This window comes from Lissotriton vulgaris, chromosome 6, assembly GCF_964263255.1.
Source record: "Lissotriton vulgaris chromosome 6, aLisVul1.2, whole genome shotgun sequence".
NCBI lineage: Eukaryota > Metazoa > Chordata > Amphibia > Caudata > Salamandridae > Lissotriton > Lissotriton vulgaris.
This window is the reverse complement of record NC_141694.1, coordinates 567648629-567663752: the sequence shown is the minus strand read 5'-3', so window position 1 is coordinate 567663752 and position 15124 is coordinate 567648629.

The window sequence follows — 15124 nt, the reverse complement described above, 5'->3', positions numbered from 1 at the left end:
AGTTCATTGTCCAAACAGATGCTTCTGAGTTGGGAGTGGGAGCAGTGCTTTCACAGCTTAATGTAGATGGCCAGGACCAGCCCATTGCTTTCATTAGCAGAAGGCTGACCCCCAGAGAGAAACGTTGGTCAGCTATAGAGAGGGAGGCCTTTGCTGTGGTGTGGGCCCTGAAGAAGTTGAGACCATACTTATTTGGCACTCACTTCAAGATTCAGACCGACCATAAGCCCCTCCTATGGCTTAATCAGATGAAGGGTGAAAACCCCAAACTACTCAGGTGGTCCATTTCCCTACAGGGGATGGACTTTACAGTGGAGCACCGCCCAGGGACTGACCATGGCAACGCAGATGGTCTCTCCAGGTACTTCCACTTAGAACATGAAGACACAACTGGTCAAGGTTAGTCTAATGTCCCTGCGTTTGGGGAGGGGGTTATGTAGGAGAGTAGGGTCTGCTATCCTATGGTCACCCCAAATTTTTGCTTTTTGCTTCACTGGTTTCTGACTTAATGTGGCTGTGGGCCTGCTAATCAGACCCACAGCCTGCTGTTCTCTCTCTAAATTACTGCCAATGCACTCTAGGTGCATTACGAATTGGAACTGGTTAACCTTATGAGCCCCTGTACTAGTGCACCCTAGGTGCCCAGGGCATAGGTGTATCCAAGGCCTACCAGGGGCTGCAGCACGTATTGTGCCACCCCTGGCCTGGCCTCCATATTTGACACAACTGGCTGATCACTCAGCTGGGGTAAGTCGGTGTAACCACCTCTTACTTAGGTACAGTATGTCTGTGCCTAACCCTAAACTGGACACATATGTTCCTATCAGCCACTCCTAGGGAAGGCCTCATCAATCCTGGAGGCAGAGTGCTTGGAAATATGTGAGATGGTGCTCTGGCATGAGCTGAGCCTGTCTGCAGCTGTCGGGAACCACTCCCTAAGCTGTTCCGGGATATTGCCATACCATATACTCTTAAGTGCATTATAATCCTCGCGGTTAAATGCTATCTTTGGTTTGGCTTTATCAAAACATGTCGAGTAAGGTGTCATACGAATTGGAATACTATCCCCTCGCCAATTCTGGTGACGGGGATAGCATTCCACCCTTCTAGAGGGATACGACATGTGTGTAACCTCAACCCCGGTTAAAGTTAAACAGAGCCTCAACTTCACAAAATGGACGCTGCCACCGCAGACACAAGTCTGGCCTCCTGCTGCTGACCGAAACTCGGCAGATGGTGGTCTGGACAAAGGGTTTCCTGCCTTGGGAGGTGCGAGCACCACCCCAGACAGGATTTTGTGTATTGGGTAGGACAGGGCTGAATAGAATCAGACATGCCCGGGGCACACAAGGTGTCCCCGTGCATAGGCCAGCCCAAACCGGTTCTGGGGCCTTCCAGCCCCAGTCCTGGCGCGGAGCTGGACAAAGGAAAGGGGGTGTAACCACCCCCCTTCCTGGTTCCTCCCAGAGGAGGGACCTAGTAGGTGATCCACCCCCTAGATTGGGAATAAGAGGGGGAGCAGTGCCATTGCACAGCAGATCATCCCGAAATCAACTTTAAACTAAGAAGACGACTGGACTTCGACATTCTGCTGCACAGAAGACTGAAGAAGAATCTCCCTTGTGGCCAAGGAGTGACCACCCTGTGAACACAGGTACCAACCAGCAACTCGACGTCTGCTTTGCCGCCGCCTCCCGCCGGAGCCCGAGCCCAGAGCCCGACAAGAACCAGATTCCCAGACCTCTCAGAGCCCGATCCACAGTCCCTGCAAAGAAGGGACCCGTGGAGGCACCGAGTGACGTGGGACCGGACCTCTTGGAAGACACCCGAAAAGCTGACTGCGCAGCTTCTGAGGCATCCTCGACGTTGTGCTTTGGGGATTGAGAACCCCCACCACCGAGCAGCCCTTGCACCGAAGATCAGCCCTCCAGCATCTCCACGATCTGCGTGGGGCCCTTTTGCATTGTGCCACTCGACGCGCCATCCCGGCCACTAGCCACGTGGTCAGCGGCCATCTTGGCGACGAACCCGAAGATTTAAACAGCAGGTCTGGTTGCTCCAGACCTACCCAAGCTCCTGTGAAAAGGAGCACCCGCTCTGACCTTGCTGGTCCGAGTGAACAGCATCTTTCAACTTCTGCGTGGCTTGCATTTGCCAAGGCCTGTTTGCTCCGATCAGGTCGCCGACACCGCCAACAGCGAGAAGCCTACGTGGGACAGCTCGTGACCGACTCCTGGACGTCCTCGACCCCGGGTATCCACGTGGCTGCAGAAAGAAGCTACCCGACAACGCCTGTTTGCACCCGACATCGCCTGGTTCCAATCTGGTTCCACGGTAGTCACTGGCTAGTGACTTTGAACATTGTCCCCTCTGCTTTCAGGTCTTCACCTCTTCAGATCCACCCTTGGATCCACCGGAACTCTTCTCATCGAGCCGCCTGCAGCATCTTCAGCTCCAAGCACCATCGACCAGCGTGACGAAACCCGACACAACTTCGACCCTGTGCACCCGCTTCCTGTGGGTGAGGTAACTCAGCTCCGCCGGTGCTCCTGCACTGGTACACATCCCAAGGGCCTGTGTTTTAAGTTTCAGCTCCGTAGGTCACTCGGAAGGTTCCTAACTTTCTAACTTTGTGCTTTTTACGCACCATAGACTTTGTATTGAGAAGTGCGTGCACTTTGAACACTGCACCCGAGTCCCGTGGGCCTTTCCCGACTTAGTTAACTCCAGTCTCGAATAGCTCCAGCGATTCCCAAGGCCCTAGGCCTCTTCACTTTCCTATTGGTATCTCTTATACCACTTTCTTAGTATATGGTTTAGGTGGCCCCTAGGGCTCATCCATATTGTGCAACTTTTGTGTATTTTAAACTGTCTTGTGATTTAACGCTTGTGCTTCTGTGCTCATAAAGAGTCCAGGGGATTTTAATAGTTAATAAATCAATATATATTTTCAATATATATCTGTGTGGTGTCCCTTTCATTTGGTATTCAAGGGGGTTGTGTATGGTATAACAGCTGGCTTCACATGCCTTTCAGAGTTTAGCCTAAGACTGCTTTGTCCACGTTACCACTAGGATAACTGGTCTACAAGGTTGAATTACAACCATCATCATAAGGGTTGCTTGGCATGGTACAAAGTGATCACTAGAACTAGTGAGCATTATATACCAGGCCAACTTCTCACAATCAACACCTCCCTTGCCACAGGATGTGTCCCTGAATCCCTCCAACTCGGACAAATCATTCCCATTCTTCAAAACTTCACTGCTGACCCTAATGACCCGAACACTCTCCGCCCCATCTCTAACTTCCCACTTCTTTCCAAAGCCCTTGAAAAATGTGCTCTGCTCCAATTGGATAATCACATTAGCCAGACCCCCCAGGATATAGCGGCATGGAATAGCAAATTTAGCGGCACAAAAATGGAAATTTAGCGGCACAAATATGGAAATTTAGCGGCAATTTTGCGGCATTTTATGTGGCCATTTTTCCTACAACAAACACAGATATCTTAGTTTTTTTAGTTATTTAACAACGTGAAGCTATGTATATTTGGTTTCTTTACAATGTAGACACTTTGGGGCAGATTTACAAGCCCCTTGCGCTGCTTTTTTGCGCTTGGTGCCACTGTACCTGCTGCACTAATGATGGCTATACCTATCGCCCCTTTTATTAGTAAGCACGTTAAATAGTACAGTGTATTTTGAACACAACCTGATATCCCACCGGATGCCCGTTCCATCCATCTACCCACCCACTCTTCATCCATCCATCCTTCCCCTCATCATCCATCCATCCTTCCCCTCATCATCCATCCAACTTTCACCCACCCCCTCATCATCCATCCATTCCCTCATCATGCATCCATCCATCCACCTTTCCCCTCATCATCCATCCTTTAACCCACCCCCTCATCAAACATCCATCCATCCATCCCCTCATCATCCATCCATCCATCCTTCCCCTCATCATCCATCCTTCCCCTCATCATCCATCCATCCATCCTTTCAACCACCCATCCATCCATCCATCCTTCCCCTCTATCCATCCCCTCATCCATCCATCCTTCCTCTCATCCATCCTTCCCTTCATCCAACCATCCTTCCCCTCATCCATCCTTCCTTTCATCCATCATCCATCCTTCCCCTCATCCATCTTTCCCCTCATGCATCATCCAGCTACCATTCCACCCATACATCCAGCTATTTAAATTTTCTCTCCATCCTTCCCCTCTCATCAATCCATCCATCCTCTCTCATTATCCATTTATTCAATCTTTCATTCATCCATTCAACCCATATCCTGGAGTACAGAAAGGTGCCATTGCTTGTTTGCCTTCTATGGCCTGTAGTCCTTTTTTTAAATCGGAAAATTGATACTCTGCTAATTCTTTATTCTATAGAATAAAACCATGATTTCATAGTATGCTCATAGAGAGCCCAGCGTTTTTGCACTAAACTTCAGCTTTAAGGAGAAGCTTGCTACGATCCAATGCTAAAAATCGTACATGGATGGAGCACTTAGTGCAACATCTTTAAAGCAAGATCAGACATTTTGCTAATACAATTCACATTAGAGTAGAAGTGCAAGCACATAGACAGTTCCGGGTGTGCATGCTGCAGATAATCTCTCAGCAATGCAAGATTCGAGTTAAAAAAAATATATTAACAGATTTAAGGTAGCGTGTCTTTTGTTTTCAATTTAAATTGTTCTCCGTTTCTTTCCCAAATTGACTTGCTGACAGTGTTTAAATTTGCCAGGTCAGTAAATGAGCCTTCTCACAGGCCTACGACTCGAAGTTCCTATTCCTGTCACTGCAAACCCTTTCACATTACACTCGAAGGAGAACTGCTCTGTCCGATTCCTGCTCCATCCTCTGTGACAACAACCCATCCCCCCCTCCCCTCCTGTTGATGTGCAAGGTGAGGGCTCCCATTGTCATTCTTGTGGGCCAGGAAGAGGTGCGAACGAGCGCAGTCCCGGGCAGCTCTGAATGACAAAGAGCCTAGACCTTCACACTGCCAGCTGCAGCCGAGCTGCTTTAACCCTCTGACCCCTGTGTCTGTAGATCATCTACAGGTGTGGGGCAACCGGTGCATGTCTTTGGATAAAGCAGACCCCCCAGGATATAGCGAAAAATGCCGCGATTTCTACAAAAATGCCGATTTCGCGGGCATTTTTGTAAAAATCGCGGCATTTTTAAAAAAGTACCGATTTCGCGGCAAATCGCGAAATCGCGAAATCGCGATATCCTGGAGGGTCTGATTAGCAATTTCAATTTACTTGAATCCCTGTAATCCGGCTTCAGAAAAGGCAGCCGCACCGAAACCGCCTTGCTTAACATAGTTCATGACATCCATTGTTCCCTTGACAATGGTGAGACCTGCCTACTTATTCTCCTCGACCTCTCTGCTGCCTTTGATACAGTTAACCACTTTCCCCTACTTAACTCACTCAAAACTATCTTTGACCTTAACGGTCTTTTCTTCAAATGGTTCACCTCTTCTCTCTAACACAGAACACAACAAATCAAAATCAACAACTGCCTCTCAAACCCTTCATCTGTCTCCCTAGGCGTTCCTGAGGGCTATTTTCTCTCCCCCCTTTATGTAACCCCTTACCCTCATTCTGAAATAAGCTGGAATCAACTATCACCTCTATGCTGATGACACCCAGCTTTAATATAAGATTAGATCCCACTCTGATGTACTTCATCTAAACAATACCCTGAGGAAGGTTCAATCCTGGTTCCACTCCAATCATCTCAAGCTGAGCCCTAAAAAACAGAAATCATTCTCTTCTCTCCAAAAAACAACCGGCTCCCCATCCATTCCTGGAACTCTAACCTTAACGCCCTCCATTGTTTGCTCTCCTTATCCAATTCTGTAAAATCACTTGGTATCACCATTGACAAAAACCTAACTCTTAACGACCACATAAAAAACTCAGCTAATGGAGCTCTCTTCACTCTCCGTCATCACAAGAAAATTAAACCCTTCATTCCAGCTAACGACTTCAAATGGATTGTCCAATCTCTAGCCCTCTCGAAAATTGACTATGGTAACCCTATCCTCACAGGAACCCCTAAAGTATACCCAGTCCACAACAAATCAGTGCTCAACCTAGCGGCTGATCACTGACTTTAAACGTTTTGACCACATCTCCCCAGCCCTTAAAGCCCTCCGCCAAAACACCCCGTGTACCTCACAAACAAACTCAACAAAGCGGGGTGCTCCAGACCGATGAGAAGCAGCAACGTACTCCTCCTCGTCCCCCCCTGTTAAAAAAGAAAACTACTTAGTCACTCTCCTTCTCCGGAAATGCCCCGTGCATCTGGAATTCTCTCCCCAAGGACCTGTGATGTAACCCCTCCTACCTCAGCTTTAAAAAAGACCTAAAACATCACTTGCTCTGCAAGTTTTGGGGTCCATAACCCCGCCTTTGACTCTACACTTTGCTTCCCCCGTTATAATTCTCCTATACTTCACTGCTAAATCAGAACGCATTTTGAAGAAAGGATAAAGGCGCGTAGAGTAAATCAAACACGTCCTCGCGGTGGGAGCGTCGGATTTGGTCCGTTACTTCCTAGAGGAAGTCTTTTCTTCAAAAAGCGATCACTTGGCCATGCCCGGTGGATGTTTTTACTGGCCACAACTGCCTGGCGCCATACCTCCCACTCTGCAAGGCTTGATTCCTGTCTGCAGTGCATCAAGCACGGGTCTCCGCTGCGGACCCTGATTCTTCTGCTCACACACTTATTGTCCTGATAATGATCTCTATTAAATGAGATCGAAACGCCGTCGACTCCCTTCTGCAACCAAAACTCCCTCATTGTACTGAATTTATTGGAGTTTTGATGTTCTGTTGCCAATGTGATGTATTTTTAAATGTCCCCAACCTTTCACTGCATGCACCTTCACTACTCTGTGTGAGCACCTGAACTACACCTTGTAATCAAATGATTCTCCATTTATGTTGTTAATAAATGTGAGATCATTTCAACCTTGTGTCTCTGCATTAATTGCGCAGTAATTCCCTTTTGGGCATTCCTTTAATTGTTCGTTCCTTCTTTGATGAACAACTAGTAATGTTAGCCTAGGCTACCCTAGTATGTCAACATACATAGAGTAGAACTCAGCTGTTAGGCCATCAGTCCCAGGCGTTTTATTCATGACCAAAGATTTAACTGCGGCTCTAACCTCGGGTATCTCTATATCCTTCTACAGGGTCTTCGCTTCCTCCTCCATTATGGTTGCCAATCTCATGGGCCCTATAAAGGAGTCAATGTCTGCGTCCGTCGTCGATACTCTGCTAATATACAACTCAGCATAGTACTCAAAAAACAATTTATTAATATCCTGCTGCCTGAAGTGCACTCCATAATGCTTGTCTCTAATTTCTGGAATAATCGACCCCCTCTTAGCTGGGTTAGCTAACCATGCTAGTAGTGCCCCAGATTTGACCCTTTCTGCATGCGCTTGGATCATATAATTCTTATAATCAAAGCAGCGCAGCCTTTCTACGTGTTCCGCCACTGTCTCTTTAGCTGCCAACAGGTCCTCTTTAAGCTCTCTATGCTCCAGTCTTGCTTCTTCAAGCTCCAAGTTTTGTTCTGCTTCCAATGTATAGGGTCCCTCGTATCCCCACTACCTCAGAAATACACCTGCCTCTATTCACTACTTTAAATGCATCCCACTCCATCATGGGATTCGGGGCTGTTCCTCCATTGTTCTCAAAGTACCATTGTATGGCCGTTCTTATGATTGCATGAAATATTTGGTCTTCCAGGGCTTCCGGCCGTACTTGCCAGGTGAGGATACTCGGTCTAATCCAATTGAGGCCTACGAAATGGAAGTTATGGTCCGAGATCGTCCGAGCTAGGTACTCGCTTGTTTTGAATGTGGCGATGTACATTAGGGGTGCAAAGGATGGCGTCTAGTCTAACATGTAAATTGTGCAAATGTGAGAAGAATGAATAATCCCTATCCCCTGGGTGTAACACCCTCCAAGAATCAATCCGCCCCCATTGATGTTATCATTCCCTACGTACTTCAGCTGTCCTAACAATGGGGTAGTCCCATGGGGTGGATGGGAGCGGTCCAGCTCGACGTCTGCAACACAGTTGTAATCCCCTTTCAGTATCACTGAACCTACTAGAAATGGCGCTAATGTTCAAGAAAGGGATTCTAAGAATGAGGCTTGGTCGACATTCTGTCCATAGATACTTCCAATCGTTACATCCCTTCCACCGAGTTTACCAATAACCACTACATGCCGTCAATCGGGGTCCACCATATGTCTGATACATTGGAAGGGGACTCCCACTCTCACCCATATCAATAGGCCCCTGACAGAGGCTGTGTAGTTCGTGGAGTAGGCCTGACGCCTCCATCTGTGCTGTAGCGCAGCTCCCTCTTTAGCATTTATATGTGTTTCTTGTAAAATTGCAATTTATACCCCCTTCTAGCCAAGTGTGCATGCATCATGTGGCGTTTGGTCATGGTATGCATCCCCCATGCTGTCCATGAGAGACATTTGAGATCTACTGTGGGTGCCATAGGGTTGGCGATATCATTTTCCTAATACTTTTGCTACCCCATGCACACCTAGCCCCCAACTGAAAACCCTGCATTTAACAAACTCCCCAACTCCCCTTCCAGAGGACAGGTGATAGTCTAAGACCCATCCAAGCACAATACCAATTGGTGTCTTCTTGTGGGTGAATGACGCAGCTGTATTTGGGGGTGTGGAAGAAGTCAGTGAGCACAGGTGGCCTCCCAACCCAGTTCCCTCCATCGTGGGATGTATACATGTAGTCTCAACTCCCATTTTATTGCTGATGGGTACCACAGTTAGAAGCTACATGCCTTTGAAGGATAAAACCAAAAGGATGCAGGCTATAAAGTCCATTGTACATTTTCTCTCAGTGGCCGCTTTTTCAAATAATCTCATCAACTGACTTGGAGGTACTTTAACCCCTTCCATGCTGATGACGGCCGGGAGCCATCATGGCACACAGTGCTCGTGTGCTGATGACGGCTCCCGGCCGTCATGACCCCACCCGCGATCAGAATGTGCCGCACAGGCGCAGAATCGAAGCCGCGCCCAACGGGTTAAGCAGGTCGGCCTCAGAGTCCTCTGTAGAGCTAGTCCCTTGGTAGTGGTCAGATTGTCACTCTTCGTGAGGATCTGGGACTAAATACCGCTTGGATGAGTTCTGCCACTGCCTTGAGGACTTTATATTGTTCATCTCTGGCCTCTGCTGGAGATGGTGTTCTGGCTTTGCCCAAGTCCTCTCTCCTATTCTGAGTTGCCGTTCCTGAAGAGCCCTCCACAATCTGGGACATAGCCGACCAAGCCTGTGTCGTAAATGGACCACATTCACACTGTGTCCAGTTTGTTGACTTAGCCAAGGCTTGTTCATGGTTGATTGAAATTGCTTTGATTTATTATTGTTAGCAAAATATATAGCTCTGGAACCGTCCAACCTGACCTAGAGCACCCACACATCCCCTAACCCCCAAGAGGACCAGCAAGAGGGAGAGTTCCACCATCGCGTTCAATACATCTGGCAGTTCAACCACTGCTGCCTCCCAAACACGGACGATGACAGGACAGGACAGGACCACCCCATGTGAAAGAAGTCTGCCGGTGCATGGTAACAGCGGTATCAGATGGGGTTGGTCACCAGGTCTCTACCAAACAGCCTGACGGGAGCCAAATGGGCACAGTGTGGGTAGTAGGTTTGCCCCAAATGAAGCCTGGATGAAAGCGTAATCACTCTGTGAGCAATCTGCCCAACGAGACCTGAGGGTGTCTAACGACCCAGGAGCACTAAGGATTAAGGTAGTGTAGATCTGAGAGTTCCCCCCCTGCCTAGGGCCCCATCGGTATCTTGGCCTCTACGGGGATTAACTCTGGGATGGTTATGTCCAAGGTGATGTGGGCTCACTGGGCATGTCGCAATGGTAGGAATTTATGAAACTGTGTAGTGGAAAGTGTATAGGTCTGTTGTAGATCTTGGAAGGAGACCATATGTGAGCCTGCCCAAACATCACACAGGAGTGTGATACCTTTGGTGTCCCAGTGAGCAAACCCTTCGAGCGAGGCCACCTCCCCAACCATGTGCCATGTGATAGTGGAGTATATTGAGTGAGTTTCCTCCACCATCCTGTATTTTTCTGGGCCGCCATCCAACTCGTGAATATCAGGCGGGTCACTTCAAGTATGGGAGTACCTTAGAGTAACACCATAATGCCAGATTCCTTCCATCCCCCAGAGATCAAATCATTAATGACCAAGAGATATGTGGCCACATAATAAAAGTATAAGTTAACCATTCCAAGACCTCCTTCATAGGGAGTGCGCTGACAAGTTGAAAAGCCAAGCAAGCTCTAGAGTTATGCCAAAGGAAGGAGACAGCTATGGAGTCCATTTCTCTGAACTAATGACAGTGGATACCTTGGGGAAAATTCTGGAGAAGGTATAGGAATCTAGGCAAAACCATCATTTTATACGAGCGATCCTCCCCATAACATTCAGTGGCAGTGACTGACACTTCTTAAGATCGGCTGTTATTTTCCACGTGAAAGGGGTAATATTCAGAGACCAGGTGAACACGGGGAAAAAGAGCCTCCTCTATGCCCAGGTAGCAAAAACTGAGCGACGGATTGGGATGCTAGTTTACTAATCAAAGCAGTCTTGTGTGGGCATCAGCAGCACCAAAATCAACTTGGCTGGGATAACAACCAGTCCAGAAACCTCCGCGAAAAAGAGACGAAGGTATCAAGGGCCACTCTCCACCGGGCGTGAGTGGTACAAAACCACATCGTTGGCGTAGAGTGTTGTGCGGTGTTCATGCCCCGAGTCCCGCCCCCACCCTGTGATCTGGGCATTGTTTTGTATGAGTCCAGGCAGGGGTTCTGTAGCCCGTGCAAAAAGTAAGGGAGGCAGGGGGCACCCTTGTCTGGTCCCCCGGCAGACAAACGTATCAGAGACCACTCCATTCATCTGAACACAGGCTGTTTGTTTAGAATAAAGTATGCACACCAGATTGCGAAAGCTGGGGTAAAACTCATCTTTAAGGCGATCAAAGGAAACTATGTGGTCTTTGTTCCATAAGACCCCCAGTATTGAGATTCCTATTCTATCTCAACCTCTAAAACCCTCCAGTTGATCTACCTGGTGCAGCCACATTCCCTCCCATAGTGGGGTTTGAACTGTCAGTTTCCCCAGACATTTAATATGCGTAAGTGCTGCATGTCAACACAGGAAGGGGACTCTGGAGATCTATGGTAGGGTGACAGGTAGAAAGTGCCTACAGAGGAGATTGTGTATACCCCACTGTTCTAGTTCTTGGAGTTCCAGGTGCCAGGAGAGTTCCAATCTCAAAATGACCAGTCATTGATGGGAATAAGGTGCGCTGCCCAGTAATCGAGACGGAGGTCAGGAGTCCCCAATCCCCCTCCATATTGCTGCACAATACATTTGGCGTATGAGACTGGGTAGTTTGGCCGCCCAGTAAAACCTGGTGGACATGGACTGGACATCAGGGAGTCCAAATTGATGATTTTGAGGATGTATATGAATCTGAGGCGGACTAGCATCTTATAGAAGGCTATCTGGCCAGGGAGATTCCGAGTGAAGGAGGACCAAGAATTAAGGTCCGATCTGGTGCCTGATAGGATCACGGCGATATTGAGATCCCAGGCTGATTGCAAGGTACATCGCATAGGTTTGAACTGTCAGGGTAATAACTATTGTTATGGTTGATGTACCAATAAAGCGATTTAAACACAAAAATAGACGAGATGGGAAGGTCCAGGACATCTTGCCTCAGGGTTGACGAGAGAAGTTGACATTCCCTATGAAAGTGTAGAATCAGTTTTTGAGGTTGAGGTAATGTTTTTAAACAAGCATATGTATTGCGCTTATGCAATTTCAGCTACTGGAGTTTTTGTGCACATCGTGGTGTATATGCTGCGATGGCTAGCATCTCATATTGAAACACACTCCTTTAGGACTGGGGCAGCAACACGAGCAGTAAGGTTGGGTTTTTCCAGAGACAGTGTGGCACAGCTCAGGAGAGGGGGGTTGAGTTGTTGAGAGAAATACATTAGGGTAGACAAAGGTTTATTATGAATAGATTGGGAGCGTGTCTTTATGATGTATTGGTTTGCCTGTTGTCATTCTTTTTTTCAAAACACATTTTATTAGTCTGCACCAATATATAAATGCAAAGCCCCGATCACCGGGTTCTGTTGCACACAGCAATGAAACGAGTACAATAGTGTCAGACATTTTCATACAATACGAACCTCCCCCACCCCCCCACCCCCCCAGGTTGCATTGCTACCACATACCAGTTGACTGAGAACAATAAAAGAAACAATGATTACATGCTAGAACCATCAGAGCACTACCATCGTGCTCCAACACTCCCGAGTTATTAAAATGTCAGAGTGGACTCATTTTCCGGAGGGGGGTCAAGGTCCAGTCCCCTGTAGTCCGCCTACCTTTTCCAAATCCGAAAGTGCTACGGGGACAACCCCTGGCTAGGAAGATAGGTTGCTCCAGCCCCATGCAGAAGTCCATGCCATTCCGCCATGCAGACAGAGGCGGGGCCAGAGGCGCCTTCCAAATTCTAGCTATGTCACATTTGGCCACGGTCAAACCAAGCAAGAATAAGTGATGTTTGTAACGATTGCCCCCACCCCCTCCATAACATGCAACAAAGCCAGTTTTGGTTCTCTAGACAGTTCCCACGCCAGCACTTTTGATAGACATCGAAAGACCCCGGTCCAGAACCTATGCAGCGCCGGGCAGTCCCATGTTGTGTGCAGAAGTGTGCCTACCTCAGAGCCACATCGCAGGCATTCAGGGGACCCTATCATACCCGCCTTCCACAGACGCTCCCTGGTGAAGTATGTGCTGTGGAGGTATTTAAATTGTACAAGTCTCAGACGTGTGGAAATCGCCGCCCCCCTAGGACTCTCCAGGGCTTCCATCCATTCTTCCTCCTCTAATTCCCCAGCATCCCCCACCCACGCCTCTCTCAACCTCTGTAGGTCCAGGGAGCAGTGTTGCACTAGGGACTGGTATATACGGGACAGTTTCTTATCTGGCAGTTCCCCCATAAACAGCTGTGCTTCAAGTGGGCTAAAGTCTGGAAGGGTGTCTATGTCCGTCAGGTATGGTGTCGAAGTTGGAGGAAGCGAAATAATTGAGAGCGGGGCATCCCAAAGTAATTTTGCAGATCTTGGAACGATTTCAAGGTATCGCCGGACATCACATCTCCCAAAGAGGAGATTCCTATGGCCTCCCACCCGCCGAAACCCCTAAGGGTCTGCAGTTGGGGCAAGCGACCATTGTGCCAGAGAGGGGTCTCCCGAGTGAGTATGCTCCACCATCCCATCCGGCGCAGCGCCTGCCGCCAGACTGAAAAGACCACCTACGTGGCGGATGGAAGATTCCGCCGAAGCGGTGCCGAGTATAGAAGGGCATGGATGGATGACGAGCCCATCAGGTGGCGCTCAACAGCATATGGTGGATCCCCCCTGTCCCCGTACCACCAATCATTGAGGACCAAAAGATGCGCGGCTTGATAATACGAAAGTATGTCAGAGGTAGCGAGGCCCCCCACGTAGGTGGACCGAAGGCATGTCTGCAGCGCAACCCTGACGGTCCCGCCCTCCCACAGGAACCCTCCTAGTGTCGAATTAACTTGCTGATCCAGCTAGGCGGAACGGGGTAGGGATGATTCTGTAATTGATATACAAGTCGTGGGAGCGCCACCATTTTAAATATGGCCGACCTCCCAAAAATGGACAGTGGCATGCAGCCCCATGCCTTCATATCCTCCCGCGTGCGATCCCACAGCGGGGCAAGGTTACGAGCGCGGGAAACACCTGCATCTTCGGACAGAAAGACTCCCAGGTACTTCATTCCTCCAGGGGCCACCTGTAAGCCCGCCGCCCAGTCCCCGGCCGGTCGCCCGCCGCCCAGCACCCACAAGGTGGATTTACCAAGGTCCGCATAGAGGCCGGAGGACTCCCCGAAGATCTGCAACATACGCAACAGCCGTGGCCCCGACCGATCAAGATCTGTAAGTATAATGCTTAGCTGTCCGTAAGGCTCGGGGACCAGCGAAAGCCCTTGAGCTGGGCGTCTATACGCACCCACGCGGCCAAAGGCTCCATGGCGAGCGCGAACAGGTATGGGGATAGGGTACACCTCTGTCGCGTACCCCTCTGAACTGCAAAGGGCCCAGACACAGCCCCCCCGAATTGCACGATGGCCGTGAGGCCGGTGTACAACAGCTGCACGCAGGCCAAAAAGCGATGACCTATGTTAAGGCGGCGTAGCAGGGCAAACAGGTAGGTTCAACTTAGGGAATCCAAAGCACGATCCATGTCTGCCAGGAACAAGGCAGCCCGCTCATCTAGGTTTCTCCAAGCCGAGACAGCCACCTGGGCACGCCTGATATTGTGACGGTTGGCCCTCCGGGCATAAAGCCCGCCGGGTCAGGATGAACCAGGTCTGTAATATGTGGCTTAAGCCTATTGGCTAGGGCCTTGGCCATGACCTTGGCTTCTGTATTGATCAGTGATATCGGGCGGTAGGACGCGTGGCTCTCCGGAGGCCGTCCCGGCTTCAGAAAGACCACCACCTCAGCGTGCCTCCAGTCCGGTGGGAGCACCCCACTGTCCCGCGCTTCCTCGATTACTGGGCGCAGGCGTGGGCCCAGGTGCTCATGAAACCGCTTAAAAAATTCGCAGGGAAACCCATTGGGGCCCGGTGCCTTACCCGGGTTGAGCTCGCCTAGGGCAGAGCCCAGCTCCTCATCCGTGAAGGGCTTATCCAACAGATCTCGAACCTCATCCGAAACCGACCGCGGGGGGAGGTCATCAATGAAGCGCTGGACAGTCTCCGCCGGTAGGCACTCTAGGGGTGCGTACAATCCCTCAAAATATGTTGCGAAGCTCTCTGCGATATCCGACGGCTCAGAGATCGGTGATCCCACCGGGTTCACCAGCTGGGGCAGCGGCTGGGCATGGAGAGTGCCCTGACACAGGCGATGTAGCTTCTTACAGGACTTGTCCCCCCATTGGTACACCCGACTACG